The 18,231-nt window shown below is 44.1% G+C and overlaps 1 protein-coding gene across 2 annotated transcripts in view; it reads left to right on the top strand.

The window, feature by feature from the left end:
• The first annotated feature begins 2,264 nt into the window (after nt 1-2,264).
• PPARGC1A (PPARG coactivator 1 alpha) overlaps nt 2,265-18,231 on the top strand; it is a 714,770-nt gene continuing 698,803 nt past the window's right edge. The window contains exon 1 of one of the 2 annotated variants that reach the window (XM_059887361.1): nt 2,265-3,287. The gene's annotated coding sequence lies outside the window, so the exon portion shown is untranslated. The remainder of the gene's footprint in view (nt 3,288-18,231) is intronic. The other variant, XM_059887362.1, reaches the window with a different exon arrangement.

The following is an 18,231-nucleotide window of genomic DNA, read 5'->3' as shown; positions in this document are numbered from 1 at the left end:
TGAGTCTTTTTCCCTGAGCCTTAGTCCCTTCATCTCTAAAACAAAAATAATAATAGCTTCCTAACAAGGTTCCTAGGGCTTCCCTGGTGGCTCAATGGTAAAGAATCTGCCTGCCAATGCAGGAGACTCGGGTTTGATCCCTGGGTCAGGGAGATCCCCTGGAGTAGGAAATGGCAACTCACCCTAGTATTCTTATCTGGAAAATGTCATGGACAGAGGAGCCTAGTGGGCTATAGTCCATGGGGTCACAAAGAGTTGAACATGACTTAGCAACAATAACAGGGTCCCCATAAAGAGTGGATGAGCTGGTGAATGTACAATTAAGCTTTAAATGAACACATCTCATAGATGTATACATAACACAAATTTGGGCAGTTAGAGCAAACACTGACTTTGCTTTTGAGGGGGATGAAAGATATGGTCATGGAACAGCAGTGCTCTGATGGGCTCAGATCTTTATGTGAGAGTTTGGTGGGGGTTACAAAGTCTGGGTTTAACTCCCACTACTTTGTAGCTGGGTGATCTTGGGCAGGTTATTTAGCACATCTGAGCCTATTTCCACATCTGTGAAATGGGTTTAGAGTCTTGATTCTTCCAGAATTGTCATGAGGAATAAATCTATTCATTCAAATAGTAAAGGGGATCACAGAGACAGAATTAACTTGTCCTAGGGTGGAGGTGGGACCTGAGCCCAAACAGGGTATCAGTAAGTGGCTGCAGGAACAGAATTTAAACTTGAGCTAAAGTGTATATTAAAAACACTTTACAGTACTCTGTAGAAATATTATCTAAAGGACTTTATTTAGATAGGAAGACTAAGAAAGCCCAGGCATTGGGCCTAATTTCTATTTTCTAGCCCCTTTACATTTAATATGGATAAGCATGAGATTGTACAAGGTTAAAGGCAGGAGGGTATGAAGACTGTTTCCCTCTTTCTCCCAGCCCAGAGCTCCAGGAAACAATAGACTGAATGATGAATGTTCTATTCAGTATCTTGCAAATATTGAATAGAAGCCCCTCTATTCAATATTGGCAAGATCAGCACTAATTTTGATAACTGAATAGACTTTCTGAGGGTCTAACACTTCTTAAAAACAATTGTATTTGATGAAGCCAGGTCATTTGGCATTATTTGGATCTGAAGTTAGTACATTAAATTTTGTCCTTCAATGTTCATTCTGACGTGACTTTTTAGAAAAAAAATCTGTTCCCCCTTTATTAAAATCTTTAGTGGTCAGTGTGATTAGGTACCACTGATTTGAAACACCATTCTTCACGAACACAGGAAAGAGGATGGTGACTTTTTTTAAAAAGGATCATTTGATGTTTCTTTGAAAAACATTTGATGTTTCTTTCAATCTCAGAAAAATAAAACAGGTATTTAGCCAGAAGTCGAGTCTGTTTTCTCAGTCTCTACTAGGAGCAATGCTATTTCCAAGAAAACAGAATCTGTCTTTCTAGAGAGATCCTTTTCTCTTGCTTTATTTCCCCTCTGAAATTAGGAGCCAATGTTTGTGACATCACTGGGTTGCTGTGGAAATGTTTATTTCACAGAGGATTTCGACCTCAAGTGGGGAATTTAAAAGAGGAAGTATGGAGTCTTGGAAGAACACAACTGGTTTGCATAAAAATGGGCAGCATTTTTGGAAGAAAGATTCGGAAAGAAAACAGTATAAATAACAGGTTGTTCCTAGTTTTCCTGCGAGGATTCAAACACTTGTAGGAGTACCTTACACTGATACACCGATTTTTATTAGAATTCTACTTACTGTAAATATCTGAAAAAAGTTGGAGAGAGCAGGCTTTTTGCAGGGGGGAAAATTGGCTATTCCATTATTAAAATTGACAGAAAGGTTTGGTTCTAAAATGCCATTTTGGGGGCGGGGTTATCCGTTTACAATTTTATAACATACAATAGACTTAAGAAAATAGCTCCATTTAAACAACTATGACTCAAGGGGCCTGAGTTTCAATGCAGAAACTACAAAATCCTTCTGCGTTTTAAACTGTTAAATCAACAGAATGCCAAACTAGAACCTTTCTTCCTGCTGGGGCAGTATTGTCCCCTAAATCCACTTTCCAGTTCTCTCAGCCTAGCCTAGTTTGATGTAGCATTGACTTAGCTTAACTACAGCAACCGGCAAAAGGAAGTGGGTTTGCATTTGGGATGGGAGGAGGCGGCCACGGGTGTGTGTGTGCCTGCGTGATTGCGCGCGCGCGCGCGCGGGAGACGTGGGGCACCAGGAAAGGGGGAAAAAAAAAAATCGAGACGTAGCAACTATATGAAAATAATTTCCCCGTGGCTGTACGAGTGGTCTTTGCAAGGGAAAGCAATTTTAGGAATTAAAAAATCTTCAGAGAGGCTGGGAGGAAGGCTGGACAGGAGGGTGAGGGGCATAGCGGGGGACATGTGCCTCCTCGCCGGCATCTTTTCTTTTCTTGTACAGGCTTGGGGCGACCCCTCCCTAAACACCCACCTACCCGCCGCCCCCTGCTGTCCCGGGGCCCGCACGGCCCAGCGGGAAGGGCTGGCCGCTGGCCGTGGTGGGGCTGCAAAGGTCTGGCGGCGCGGGCTGATTTAGTGGCCGGGGCTGTAGTACAGGCTGTCCCCGGCAGCCGGCGGAGTCAGCGCGCCCACGTGACGGCCCCGGCTCTCCGGTGAGCTCCCCAAACAGACGCACACCCAGCCACACGCGCGCGCGCGCGCGCGCGCACACACACACACACACACACATACACACACACACACGCACGCACCCCCGCGCGCACACGCCCGCCCGCTCTGCCTCTGCGCCCTCCATCCCGGCTCGCTCATTCTCTCGCCCTCTCGCTTCCCCTGCGGTCTCTCGCTCTGCGCGCACACACCACACACACGCACACGCACACACACGCGCGCACACACGCAGCCGGCACAGGCAGCAGCGGCGGCGGCGGCGGCGGCTGCTCAAGTCAGGACGAACCTCTCTAGGTACCTTCTTGAGAAGGCGGCGGCGGCGGCGGCAGCGGCAGCCGGAGCATCCCTCCTCCGCCGGAGAGGGAGCACCGCCGAGAGTTTCCATTCCCTTTGCCGTTCCCTTCCCCCTCCTTTTATTTTTCGAGAGAATTTCTTCTTCGCTTATTGGTTTAATTTGATTTTGAAAAATTTTGGTTGCTTGTGTGTGTGCTTCCCCCCCCTTCCTCATTTTATTTGCATCCAGAGCATGGCGGGCTGCGGGCTGTCGGAAGATACCTTCTTCTCTTCCTTCTTTTACAACTACGGCTCCTCCTGGGAAACCCCTTCCAACCAGGTAAGGGGTGGCTCGGTGCCTGGCGGCGTCGCGCCCCGTGCCCCTCGCCGTGCGCTCAGTTGGCACTCGGCGGGGAGGCAGAGGCTTGGGAGGGGGTGGGGAGGCTGGGGGGCCAAGTGGGTCGCACCGTCTGGGTCAGTGCCAACCGGCTAGAGGAGGTGTCCCCCTTCCCCCAGCACTAGCTCTTTGGTCTCCAGGGTCTGTCGCGTCCCTCCCTTGTCCAATCTGCCATCCAAACCTTCCCCTTCCAACCTCCCAACCCAGCGGGAACCGGAAAGAGAGGCAGGAGCCGGCACGTTACCCCGAACAACTCCAGGCAAAACCAGGGAACTCGAGCGCAACCTTCCCCCAAGTCGCCGCGGGCGCCGCGCCCCTGTGCGCCCGGCGCCTGCCCGCCCTCCAGTTGCGCCGAGGGGCTGCAGAGCTGTGAGTCCCCCCGCGACGTGCTGTTCCCCCTCCACTTCCCCCGGGGCCCCGAGCCACCTCTTTCCCTAAAATGGCTGCAATCTCAAGTGGAGGCGTCCCCTGACCCCGAGGAGGGGGTGCAGAGTGGATGCTCCGGTGCCCATGACCCCACGCCTCCCCCGGCGCGCACAAGCACCCCACAAACACACACACTTAACTTTGATGACTGTGCAATGCAGTCCGGCTGCATCGTGCCCTCGACGCTCCCCGCTGCCGGCCTGCAGGTGTGCTTGTCGGTGTGACTTGGGGGGCGCGGAGAAGCTGGGGGTAGACGCCGGAAGGGGGGCGTGGAAGATGGGTGTTAGCGGGCCACGGGTAACCTGGAGAGACAGGCGTGTGCTCAGGGTCTAGGGGTGCAAAAGCTATTCTGGGAGCCAGAGCGAGAAAGAGAAAGGGGAAAAAAATGCCTTTTAATTAAATAACTGTTGTAGTCTGCTGCCCCCACCGCTTGTTTGGTGAAAGTCTACAGGCATCTGTCATTTCCAAACTACACGGGGAAGTGGAGCTGGAGTCGAGGGAGGGGAGAGGGGGTGTGTGTGTTGTGTATGTCTGTCTGTCTGTCTGTGTGTACGCGCACGAGTCCAGGCTGGGGAAAGTTAGGGCGGGAGGCGAGGTGGAGGAGCAACGGTGAAAGGCAGCAGCAACTCGGTGGGCGGTCCGGGGTGTGGGGGATTCCCGGGCCCGCAGAGCGAGAGCTGCCGGGGGAGCGGGCCGGAGGGGCGGGTGCCGGGGCGGGGGCGTCGAGGAAAAGAACTCGTTCTGCCCGTCTCTCCCGGCCACTGGGGCGTCTCTTCTTACCAGCTCGCTCGCCAGCCACGGCGGCTAGCCCGGCTGCCCGCCGCACTCGCCGGCTCTGGCGCGCTCCTTCTTGGGCCCGGGGGACAGCGCGCTCCTGCGAGCTCCGGGCAAAAAAAAAAAAAAAAAAAAGCCAACCCCGCAAAGCAAAACAACTGAAAAATGAGCTCCGCCGCCCCCGCAGCACCCCCAGTTTCCAAAAAGCTGAAATCGCCGAATTCGTAGTCTCCGGGCGAAGACCTCGCGTCTCTGGCATGGGCTTTCCAGAAAGCGCCGTGGCCATCGAGTGAATAATACATAAGAGGGGCCCGGGAGCCTCACAGAGGCTCCTGTCGCCGCGGCAGCAGCAGCGGGAGACGGCGGCGAGCTCTGGCCAGACTGCCGGGCCGCCGCCGCGGGTGGGGGCATATGGGCAGCTCCAGGGAAGCGCGCGGGTCCCTGACCGGGCGCGGAGCTAAGGAAGGCGGAGGGGCGGGGGGCGGCCCGGGGGCACGAAGTTGGAGGTTCAGGGTGAGGCAGCTGGGAAAGCGGAGGCCCCGCTGTGAGTAGAAACTTGGAGGAACTGCCGAGGTGGTCGGGCGAGCGCCGGGTTTGGGCAGCTCGAGGGGGGCCCCGCTGCCCGAGGCCGGCGCTGGGTGCTTTCTCCAGGCCACCCTGCCTTGTCTGGTGGGGTTCGGGTGCTCTCCGTGCCTTCGCGTGCTGGCTCCAGATTTGCCGAGAGCCAACCACCCCTCCGGCTCTGCAAACTCCAGGTCTCCAGGAGCGGGCGTCCGGGTGCCTGCGTGTGTGTGTGTGTGTGTGTGTGTGTGTGTGTGTGTGCGCGCGCGCGTGCCTGTGTGTGTGTGATTGTCGATGAGTCAGAAACCAGCGCCAGCTGGTCTTTGAGGACCGAGAGGTGTAGGAAAGGCTTGAGCCACAGTGCATCCCGCACAAGCCCGGCCGGGACTCGGGATTCCTCGGCCGCGCCGCGCCTTCCCCACCCCCACCCCGCCTCCCCCAGTCCTGGAGTCAGATGCATTAGGCTAAGTTTCCAGGCGCGTACGTCCGACCTGCACCTACGGGCCGAGAAACTCAGGCACTTGGTTTTCCTCCCAAGGAAGAGAGAAAGGAGACTTGGGTGTAGGGACGCTCACAGTGATAACAGCTTTACAGCGATGGGAGGTTTGGCAACATTTTTAACGAGATAGGAAGCAAGTCGTTTGAGAAGCGTAGCAAAGGGCTACGGCCGGATTTTGCAAGACAGGCAATCACGTGCAAACTCCTTGGAAACCGAAGGAGGTGGGCGAGAGGGGGTGGTGCGGGGCAGGATTGGAGTAAAGGAAGGAGAGAATCAAAGAAGGGGCGGGGGTGGCGTTAAAAAAAAAAAAAAAAGAGGAAAACTATCGGTCTCTTCGGGTGAAGTTAGTTTAACTTAATTTGGAAAAACCTTTCCCCAAAAGGCAAGATCTTTCTTCTGGAAAGGGAAACTCACGTTGCTAAGAAAATCGGAAAGAATTTCTGACAAAGCAGCTGGTGCTGCTTTGTGCAGGGTGATTAGCTCGCGGGCCGGTACTGGGTGGCGCGCTACCCTTAGTGCAGTGAATTGCACGGTGGAGAAAGGGAGGTTATCTGAAATATTGATTGCTTCTTCCAGTGGTGCGGTATGAACTTTAAGATAAAGTACAGAAACAAATGAGAGATGTACATCGTTAGAGAAAGGTGCCCTCAAAGTGCTACCGAGGCTTTAATATCTGGTGGTAGGGGCAGTCATTCAGGCAGTTCATCCTACCAGGATTTGCGGCTTCTATCGCGGCCCTATCACCTTTTCAGGGATGAAGAATATGTAGGTTTAAGGACCTAGTCTCTTATTGATCGCTAGTTTGCATTTTCAGTATTGGAACATGGGCAAAGGGCTAAGAAACCTGCTCCTTGACTGTACCTTCGGAGAAAAAGGATTAATTAAACAAAGGCAGCCCTAACTCCTATCTTGGACTCTGGGCAGGACTGCTAGGGGGAGGCCTGGGCCAAATTTGAAAGAGTGAGACTTATTCAAGATTTTTACCTGAATTGCTGCCAAAAGGCTTACAAATCCTCCATTACCTAAAAATAGCAGTGTTCTTCAAATATAATTTGTTTACTCCACCTCAATTAAACGTAAAACCCTGTTCCTAGTGTTAGAACGTGCTTATGAAGGTAAGGGTTCACTGTACTAAAAAAAAAGTCAAGCTTTTTATTTCTAGATCAATATGATATGCTCTCAACATTTAATACCATGTAAAAGGAGCCTTTTTACAACATCAATAGTAGGCAGGCATGTCTCCCTAAGAAGCTCTTTTCCTGGAATTACAAGGCATTTTGATTGCTTTCATTTTCACAAGAAACATGATTATGACACCTCTGGTTATAAACAAGCAAGTGAAAAAAATAATGAAGATGGGGGTTCTTCATATAGAGACCTGGAAATTTGGGAGCAGCTGGGGCGTTTATTCATTACTAAACACAAAAACCAAAACCTGGAAAACCCAAACACGAATCACTGCTGACTGGAAGGTTTTTACTTATCCTGTGACATTTTGTTATTAAAGCAGGGGGAGGGTGGGTTGGGGTGAATTTTTTGGAGAGAGCCCAATGTGTATTAGAGCCGAAACTGCATCTGTTACCATTTAAAAACTGGGAAATTCCATCTTATATCTGAAGAGACCATGTTGCAGAAATTTTGCACCCACTTGCCAACGTGCAAAACATACCATAGTGAGAGTGGGGGCGGGGGAGCATCTGCTTAGGTGGAATTTATTTCTTCAATTAGAATGAAAACCCCAATTAAAGTGTGTATGTGAAATGTCTCTGATTTGGCTCAGTGTAGCAGACAACAGACCATTCTTTAATTTACAGTTTCACGCCTAGGGATGGCAGTAGTGCAAGCTTCCAGAACCCAGCTCTATCTTTCTGGGTTGTGCTTTTTCAACCTGCAAGTCTCTCCCATAGTTGTTCAAGCTTTCCAACTCCATCATGAAGCTGACCGCGCGCTGGTCATTCCTGCTGGCAGCTTGGACCTGGGTCACCTTCTTTAGCTGTCCTGCTATAAGCCCAAATTGAAGCAGGCCAGGTCTATTATGATATTGAAGCAATCAACTGAAAGTGAAAAATGAAGCCAATTAGCTGACTGCTTGGGTGTCCACGAGGGCAGACATCTGACTTTATTCACCCGATTGACCGCTTCTTTGGCTACTGGGTAGCTTAAACCTGAGTTTGTGAAAAAACCACCATCACCAGCAGACTTGACTCTGCTTTTGAACTTTTCTTCCTCTCCTGTCTCCTCCCCCCACCACTCCTTCAAATTGCCAGACTAGAGATAGAAAATGGCATCCTTATAAGGACACACACTATCTTCTCAGAGTGGACAGTCACTGTTTTGAATTCAGCCCTGGACTTTTGTTAGCCAAGACCTGTAATTCTTTTTACTCACTCTATCTTTTCAAGCAGGATAGATGTTTCAGTGCGAAATCATTAATGGATTTGGGTAAGTTGTTGAACGCTTGTGCTGTCTATATTTTGGTGGGGGAGGGTGCTTGGCAGTCCTTCCATGAATATGGATACCTGAAGCAGAAGCTGTCCACTGAGGAACATTTCTTTTATCCAGTCCATGTACTATAAATAACTCAATATTCCGCCCCCCGCCCCCACCCCGCCACCTCTTTTCTGGGTGTTTCTTAATTCCTGAAGTGATAACACAGCTGGGATTCATTGAGGTGAGACAGAGCTTGGCAATGTCCTCCATTTGCAAGATTGTTAGAAAGCCAGTATCTTAAAGCTGAAAAAATGTAAACTCGGTTTATTCTTTTTTTTTTAATTTAATTCTCCTGAAGATGAATGTATGAACTACAAATTAGTTTTTAGGTACATTTCTATAGATTTACCTTAATTACACTTTTGAAATCTACCTCTAAATCCAGCTTACCTGATTCCAGTTTTTCTATCCCTGGATGGATTTCTCCTATGTAGAGAGAAAAGTAAAAGAGACTTGGAATAACTTGAGTTTGTTGTGGATCTTCCAGTAAAGGTAGCTTTTTTAAGGCACCAGTTTGAAAATATTGTTCTCTTTTCTGTATAAAGTTTTGTTAGCCTAAAACTTGGGAACCAAAGTACAGTGACAATAGCTAATACTGTTCCAAATAAAGTAATGTGACTCATTTAATCTCCACAACATACGAGTAAGATGCTTTTATTATTGTTCCCATTTTATAGATGAAGAAAGTAAGGCAGAGAGTTAAGAACCTTGCCTTAGACCTCAGTGCTAGTTAGGGACAAAACTGGGCCATCTTCTGCTTGCATTGCAGGAGACCTAGGTTTGATCCCTGGGTTAGGAACATCCCTAGAGGAGGGCACAGCAACCCACTCCAGAATTCTTGTCTGGAGAATTCCATGGACATTGGAGCCTGGCAGGCTACAGCCCATGGGGTCACAGAGTTGGACACGTTATGAGTGACTTTCACTTAATTAATCTATAGCCAGATATAGTTCTGTTTGGGAAAGAGGTGGAATCTTCTCTTTTGGTGAAATCAGCCATAACTACCTGATGCTTTTTTTTTTTTCTTGGTGACGGACTAAATGCTTGAGTTTACCATTCCTTTTGATTTGAATAGTTGATCCAGGTTGAAAGATAGACAGGGTCTTCAGATTGCCAGCTGCCACTAGCAGATAATTACGGTTTGGTGGAGGGCTCCTTTTGAATGTATGTGGGTATCAGGAAAATACAACTTTATGAAGAAATATAATTCTAAGATACTTGAATACAATAATTTTATAAATAATCATTTAGATGCACCAAAACCCTAGCTCATAATATATATGTATAGTTATGTATGTGTGTGTGCACATATTTTTAAGGCATAGCTCTCCTTTTATCATTTTGGGTTTGTTCTGTATATAGTTGTGCTTGAGATTAAGACTGAAATTTACCTTTCTGGTCACGGCCATGTTATAACAGGTGTCTTCTGTACCAATTCATGCACCTAACATTTATGTCCATCATGAACTAATGCCTTTTAGTGGTTCATCCCTTGTATCGTGATCTTCCAAAATATAGTTGTGGGAAGGGGAGGGAAAACATTAAATGTCAGTAGTTACAGCAAGACAGTCTCAACGAAGAGGGCAAAGAGTCTCTCTCTAGTTTCACGTTCTGGCAGCCCTGGCGGAAATGTAAAAGTGCAGGGTTTGCATTGGAATGAGAATGGGGTCACCTACCCTTTGTAGTCATCATCAAGGAAGCAGAACTTCCTCCCAGAGAGAGAGACCATAGGAAATCAATGATCACACTTTGCTGGCGGAAAGGTAAATGTGGACAGCAGACGGCATTAAATAAAAAGGCAGCAGAAAAGTGATTTACTCCAGACGGCAGTGTGGCTTTTTGGTTCCTTCAAAGAAGTCACATCTTTAACATAATTATATTAAAATCTTTCTTTCTTTTGAGATATATTTTTATAAGAAAAAAAAGGAAAGGACAAAATACCATTAGGTGATGCTATCGTCTTTTCACTTGAAGATTGTTTTTTAAGGAAAGCAGAGTGTCTGGAATAGGAGAACTATGTCCCCCCTCCCTTCTTTTTTGTTTAAGAATTGACCTGATTTATTAGAGTTGCCAAATTTCTGTTTGTTTAGTCCATGTATTCCTTGACAAAGAAGGGAAGTTTGCCATGGGGCAAGGCTTACCTTGACAAGGTGTTGCAAAGGATGCTTATATGGGAGAGGTGCAGAGAAGGGGGTGGTGATCACTGGGCTAAAGGGCAGTGTAGATGTGGAAGCTTAATGAAATATGCAAAACCAGTTGTGGGGTTCTAACATTCTGGCCCTCTTTAGCTTGCGCTTCTGATTGCTTTGTGAGCACATCTTCCTGTAGATTTGAAATATCGAACTGCAGGTAATAGCTGTGGGGCTAAGATTGTCTGGCTTATATCGGGGAGGAGATGAAACATCCATGTAATCTCTTGCCTGAAAGCATATTGGAAAGTGTGTTAGTTGTGTAACAGCGAAACAAAACAAGTCAAAAAAAAGCACAAAGAAAAGGAAAACTTGCACCAATACCCCCTACCACATTTTGATCCAATTTATTATTTCCAGTAGCAGTTCAGTCCCTAAAGTTAACAATGAATGATTATGATTCTGTAGTTTCGTTTACAGCATAAATTAGCATTTTGTTTTCTGTTACAGCTTTTGAATGAGGAATTATAATGTATAATTTGCTGAAAATAGATGTTATCATCTCTTAGGATGAGAACAACCACATAAACTTGAACAAATGATAAAAATGGAATCAATTACATTTCAAATGGAAGTAGTTTACAAACCTCCAAATACAAAGTGGCAGTAGTAGCTGGTTATTGTAACAAATAATTAGTTTTTTTAAACAACATTTATTCAATTCCATTGACGATTTGGTAATTGTTCACAGTCAACGGTAGCCCTCCCTCTTCCAAAATGAAATGTGGCGTGGAATGACTGCATTTTATAAACCACAGTTTGCTTCATTATTTAGTGTTGCAACCAGAATGTATATTTATTTGCAGATGTAACCCTTTCTGAGTAATAAGAAAACAGTGAATTGACTAAAATGATGCCACCAAGCCTGGTTGGTGGCTTAAGATGAACACCCAAGGGCTCATGGGTGAGAGTGTTTTCCGTTTGCAAAGAAAGAAAAGAAGCATACTGTCAGAATGGACGTGTGTGTCTCTGCGTGTCTGTGTGTAAGGGGAAACTTTTTAAATGATTTATCAAATAATAGATGAGGCATAATTTTACATCAGCAAGAATTCATTTCTCTGTCCCACTCCCATCACTGTACTTCCCATACCTTTTCCATCCTGACTTGTTTTCTCTGTGTAAATCTCACCTCCGTTGCCACTTCGAAAGCTCCATGTGGGAAGAAACCGTGCCTTCTTCACCTCAGGATCCCTCATCATGCCCAGCCTGTCATAAACAAAACAGATGTGTTAGAAAATGGTTGAAATTTCAGAAAGCTTTTATGCCATTATGTGTCCCTTCGTTTATTTTTTATTTCATTTTTTAAAAGTCTTTATTGAATTTGTTACAACATTGCTTCTGTTTTATGTTTTTGCTTTTTGGGTGCAAGGCGTGTAGGATCTTAGCTCCCTGGCCAGGAATCAAACCTGGGAGCGTTGGAAAGTGAAATCCCAACCACTGGACCCATCAGGGAAGTCCCTGTCCCTTCACTTAATTGTTCTTTGCTCCATCTCTTAGGATGATGAGGACAATTCTACAGTGTCATTTTTGAAAATGGGAATTTGACTGGGAGAGTAAATGAATCCTGCCTTCATTGAAGCGTCCCCAGGGAAGAAGATAATTGGTTTACCGTAGGCTCACTAGACCTCTTAATTTTTAAAATGAAAAGTTATGAAGTATGTACTTAAATTAATAAATTCAGAAAAGATAAGGGCAGAAAAGTGGGAATCTGAGGCATTGTAATTTTAATTTTTTATTTTTTGGTAACTGCTACATGCTGAGTGGATCATTCATTTTTGATTATTTCTAAAAGATTAATCTATTTCTTTAAAGTTAATATGCAAAGAAATATGTTCAACATCACTTTATTTTTAGATCCCACGATTTAGTCTGAAACAAATCAGTGGTGCATTATAAACACACAAGAATGTATCTAATGACAGGAGTCAGGCTGAACAGATGCTAAAAAAGATGCTTCATGTGAAGTTGAGGGAGCTGCAGGAGGGAACGGAAAAAAATCTCTAGAAGTTGGAGGGCTTGTGAGGTGAACACTGTAGAGACTTCTCACCCATCAAATCTGTGCTTGTGTAGTTCAAAGCAGAAGGGACTCCATTTGCTTCTGCACGAAAGTAGGAACGATGACATCCATCCTCTAGGATGGTTGTTAAAATTAAGTGAGACCTTGGACCTGGAAAGACCTTTGCTATTGACTAATAAAGAGCTGAGTCAATGTTCAGTCTTATCCGTCAATCCTCAAATATTTATAGAGTACCTTCTGAGCACGCACTGATATGCTAGCCCAGCAGTGTGCCTGGCACATAGTAGAGCCTGGATACATTAGACTGAGTCGATAATAATAGAGTTCTTGCATTGAACACTTACTATAACATTTCAGAAACCTTGCAAAGTGCTTTACGTAGATTAACTCACTTTGTCATCAAAATAACCCTAGAGGTAGATACTGTTATCAGTGTTGCATATTACCTATTAAAAATGAGAGAGCCGAGGTTCAGAGAGGTGAAGTGACTTAACCAAGATCACACAGCCAATAAGAGCCTGTAGGTGGTACAGTCAGGATTTGTATCTATCCCGTCAAGCTTCTGAGCCCATGTTTTAATTTTAACCACCATGCTCGGCTGCCTTAAGGTGGATGAATCGATGGGTGACAAGGAAATCAAAGATGAGTAAAAACCTGCTACCTTGAGCATGAATGTGGGTTTCAGGTAGAGCCTCACTTCTATGGAGAGTAGGCTAGAAGACGGGTAGTACTTCGAGAAGAGAGCAGACAATGTGCTGTGGTCATCTGGATGATGAAGAGTTTCTTTTTGGCTGGAAGAATCACAGAAAATTTTGAGGAGGCAGTTGCATTTGGTTTGGGCTTTGGAAAACGGAGAATTTGGGCAGGTGAGAATGAGGTAGAGGGGACATTTCAGGTAGAAGGAAAACACAGGAGGAATTTGTCAAGGTTGGGGTATTTTTATTCTAGTTCTTTTTTCATTCAACGAAATTTATTGGGTACTTACACTTTACATTGTGCTTGTCCCTGCCCTCAGGAGCTTTAATTTAGTAGGAGAGATGTAGATCACATGACATATGCTATATATATATTATATATGTAATATATATTACATATAAATTATTTTGTATCTATCTCCATATGTATACACATACATCAATCTATCATCTGTCCTTCCTTCCTTCCTTGCAGCTGTCAATCATCTCTAAACTGTGTGAAGTGCCAAGAAAGAAAAAGAAAGAATGTTATACAGAGAGAAGAAGGGGTTTGCGGGGGAGGGGTCTGCCCTACTCATTATTTCAACTTTAGAAATTCGCAAAGCATCTTCCAAGGGTGAATTCACCTCCTCCCACCAGTGATCTCCCTCCCTCTCTCTTGCTTAGCAAAGGGACAGGGAGCTGGCCGAGTTGGGCTGATGTGAGTTAGTAGTCTAAATAGGAGAGCTGCTTTCCATTCTGTTCTGTCAGGAGCAAGTAATAAAGCTTTCAAATTTAGTTGAAAGTTCAGATCTTTGCATCGGTTAAGATCTGCTCTGATGACAGTGTCAAGAGAACAGTGTAATTAGTAAATCAAATATTAAGTTTTATTTTGGATCTTATTGCACTTTACTAGATGGCTAAATTTTTTCTGGATTAAAATTAATCATCCAAGCTAGAAAGTGAAATAGCCTCTGAAGTTGGGAATACACTCTGAGGCCCATGTAGCAGTGCTAATGAAATCCTTTACTTCTTTCTCCTTGTAATGCCAAACTAAAAGGGTTGCATGGTGTGCAAAGAGCAGAAAAAAAAAATGTAAAAGAGAGTGGAATCATCTTTACAGTATCAAATGCTTGTTGTTTTAGGAAGTAGGACTCCATTGCTAATTGATATTTTTACCCTGCTAGTAACAGATTCATTAGGAATTATTTTAAAATTATTTCCCCCAATTAAACTGATCTTAAAAAACAAGTTTCTAAAAAAAATTTAATGGGTTGATTCCTATTTATGTACATTAAAATAAATATTGGTTCATCTTACCCAAATTTTCTTTCCCAAATTCATTCTTTTACTGTAAGTAGTAAAATTGAGTATGATGATGTTTTGGGGAGTGTTTATAAACTGTAAAGTGTTCTCTTAGTCGTTATCATTATGATGGAAGGAGAGCTTGCCTTCTGAAACCATTTCTTTTTATTACAGTAGCATTGAATACACACCCAGAAATAAAGTAAATGTTAACTAATATGCATTACACTCACTTAGGTAGTTATTTTTTAAATGTTTGTTTACAGTGATATTAAACATTTGCGTTATGGGGCCTCACTCCAGGAATAATGACGAAATCTGTTTTAAATCTCTACCTCTTCTGTAGCTGATTCTGTCATGTGACCTCTGAGGGTTTCTCAGAAAAGCATATACTGAGGTCGTTTTAGGCTAATGAGTCTTTCCCAAACATTACAGAGTTGTTTAAATAAAGTAGAGAATGTCCTGCAATATGAGAGCCTTTAGAAATACTCGAATATCTCTCTTTTCAGGAGAATTTTGGGAAAATGCTTATTCTTATATTTGGGCATATATGGTATTTAAGAAGTCTTCATAAATAGTAAGCACTGCTTGAATGCTTGTTGTTCCTATTAGGTTTTATATGTCTGCTGTATTTAAATAGCTGCAGCTTTTTCTTAGTTGATTTATAAATGCCTTGAGTTTTTTAAAAACATTATTTGGATAACCTGCATATTAAATACAGTGCAGGGCACAAAATATGTGCTAAAATCTTTATTGATCATTTGAAAAGAAAAATAACCTTTGACTCCTTCTGGGAATTTACAGATATCAGCCCCTGTTTCAAAAAGGATCAGAACATAGAGGTAGGAACATTCCTTTAACCACCAACCCAAAAAGGACTTTTGTTAAAAAGAGAGTTTTCTCTCAAAATGAGGACAAATACTTCTTTTGTTCTGCATTTTCAAGAACAGGGAATACTTTCTTCCTTTATACTTCACTGCCTAATTTAAAAAATATATTTAAACCTGATTTTCTAAGGTACTGTTTTGGAATATCTTATATCTGGAAACTGATAAAAGCATGGTATTAATTTTTCTTACTACAGATATGATACATTTTTGTTTTGGGGATTTTTCTTAGGTTCAGAGAAAAGAGGAAAATCAAAACCATATATATTGCAAACGTCTAAAGATAATCACAGATACTATTCTATTCTAATGGATATCTTTTCAGTCTTTGTTCTAGGCCTACATAGTATTTCATTTTTAAATTGGAATCATGTATAAGAAATTTTTAATTTTTATTTTTTGTAAGCAATTTTATAGCCTGATTTTAGATCAATAAATCATAACTGACTTGCCACATAATATTTCATATGCCTCTGTGTCCCTTTTACTGTCGCTGTAGTTTTTCTTTGTATGATTATTGGACCATTTATTTAACTATCTTCCTACATATTGGGTTTTTAGGTTGTTGACAATTATGGCTAAACCTGGGGCATATCTATGATTATTTCTTTAGGATAACACCCAGTAATAGAACTGCTGGGTGAAAGGGCATGCCTTTTTAAAGACTTTTGTGTTAATTGTTTCTTGGAAGAGATGCACTAGCTTATACTCCCAGCAGGTATGTATCAGATGGAGGCTATTAGGAGATGAGTCCTTGTGTGATAGTATTGTCTTTGTCCATTTGAAAACTTCAAAATAAACCTTTTGAATGACCATGTCAGTCAAGAGGTCATGCTTATAATAATGATGACTTTTGTTCATCTTTAGTTTTTCAGATTCTTTGGGCTGCTAGAATAAAACTCTGGTTATCAGATGAGCATTTGTCCCTCTCTTTCTAGGGCATATTATCTCTGTAAAACCTCCTGGCTTGTGATCTGTTGTGATCTACAGAGAAAAATCTTCCTTGTTACACTCATGGAACTACTTAAACTTTAAAACAAGGAATAAGTCTGGATGCTAAACGGTATCTCTGGTCATGCCTGAGATAATTCCAAGGAAAGAGGAATGTTGACTGTATACTAAGGCATCATTATTGCTGGTCTGGTCTGGACCCAAATATGACAAATCTTAGAGATATCTGTGAAAACAAAACTCCTATACAAAAGTAATAATGATTCAATTCCCCAGTGAAGGACATATCACTTCTCTCCGACTCTCCCCACTGCCTTTATCTGTTGATCTCCTTCAACCTTTTTTCCATAGGGTTTCTTTGGACCCTTGGTTTAGTGCAGTATAAATTCCCTTTCCTTAAATCTTGTCTTTGTTATAAGTGAATTCCTCATTAAGAAAATACAATTTTGGGGGGGGCAGTAGCTGTTTATTTGTTCACACCCCTTAGGCCCAGAGGAACTGTGGTCATTGTTACTTCCAAAACATTACTTGGCCACTATAACACAAAACCCTGAAATTCCTATAGCCCCCAGGGAAATTCCCAGAGGCTGTATCCTACTTTTCTTCCTGGCCATCTTATCATCTTCCTGTCCCTTCCCCCTTCTCCTGAAGGCTCATGCACTTGACTAATGTCTTCCCTCTCCCCCAGCTGTCATCACCAGGGTGATCTTCAGCATTTGTGCATGGAGGATGGACCCAGTGGCTGAGTCTCAGAGTTGCAACACTTCACCTCCCACAATGCTTTGGTGACCCAGTTATCTCGCCCACACCCTGGCTTCATCCTTTGGAATAGCTCTGCTCCTGGAACCTTAAACTCCAGCGTCATTGTACATGACACCAGCCTCATAGCTTTCTACTCCCTCACCCATTTTTTTCCAAGATTGTTGATCCCAGTACTACCCTCCCTTTCTCCGAGCTCATCAGTCATACTTTCCCTCTCTCTCTCTCTTTTTTTTTTTATGCCAGCACAGAAACCATGATACATCACTTTAACTGCTCTCTTGCCAAAACCTCAAAGCCCTTAATCCCTTGTCCTTCTATATTTGTCCTCAAAATCCCAGTCTTGGGTCAGTCCAACCAACTGCTTTGTTTGCTTCTACATACAAACTGTTTCAGGCTGTTGGAAAAACCCAGTCACACTAACAAATGTGATTTTTATTGTCCTAAATCTCAGTGCCACTCACCAAGCTCTTTCTGGGTCATCACTGTCTGTATCTGTAACTCCAATCATTGCCCACTGTCCTCAACTCCACCTACCACTGGTTCCCTTCCCAGGTGAGGATTTGTGGCCATGGGCTCTAAAAATCACTGCAGATGGTGACTGCAGCCATGAAATTAAAAGATGCTTATTCCTTGGAAGAAAAGTTATGACCAACCTAGATAGCATATTGAAAAGCAGAGACATTACTTTGCCAACAAAGGTCCGTCTAGTCAAGGCTATGGTTTTTCCAGCGGTCATGTATGGATGTGAGAGTTGGACTGTGAAGAAAGCTGAGCGCCGAAGAATTGATGCTTTTGAACTGTGGTGTTGGAGAAGACTCTTGCAAGTCCCTTGGACTGCAAGGAGATCCAACCAGTTCATTCTAAAGGAGATCAGCCCTGGGTGTTCTTTGGAAGGAATGATGCTAAAGCTGAAACTCCAGGACTTTGGCCACCTCATGTGAAGAGTTGACTCATTGGAAAAGAGTCTGATGCTGGGAGGGATTGGGGGCAGGAGGAGAAGGGGACGACAGAGGATGAGATGGCTGGACAGCATCACTGACTCGATGGACGTGAGTTTGAGTGAACTCCTGGAGTTGGTGATGGACAGGGAGGCCTGGCGTGCTGCAATTCATGGGATCGCAAAGAGTTGGACATGACTGATTGACTGAACTGAACTGAATGTGAGCTCCCTCAGCCTTTTGTCTCATGTCTGGACATCTCCATCTTTTCATTCCTTTCTCATTTTCTCCAGGACTTTGATCCATAGTTGTGGCTTCATGATTCCATACACTTAGGAATAAATTTATCACTTCCATCCTGAAAAATTCCTCCATCAACTTTTCATTTCCCTTTAGACAGTGCCTGTCTCCTTC

The sequence above is a fragment of the Bos taurus genome, chromosome 6 (genome assembly GCF_002263795.3).
Source record: "Bos taurus isolate L1 Dominette 01449 registration number 42190680 breed Hereford chromosome 6, ARS-UCD2.0, whole genome shotgun sequence".
NCBI classification, from domain to species: domain Eukaryota; kingdom Metazoa; phylum Chordata; class Mammalia; order Artiodactyla; family Bovidae; genus Bos; species Bos taurus.
Note: the sequence above shows the minus strand (reverse complement) of the source record. Positions and strands in the feature narration are given on the sequence as shown.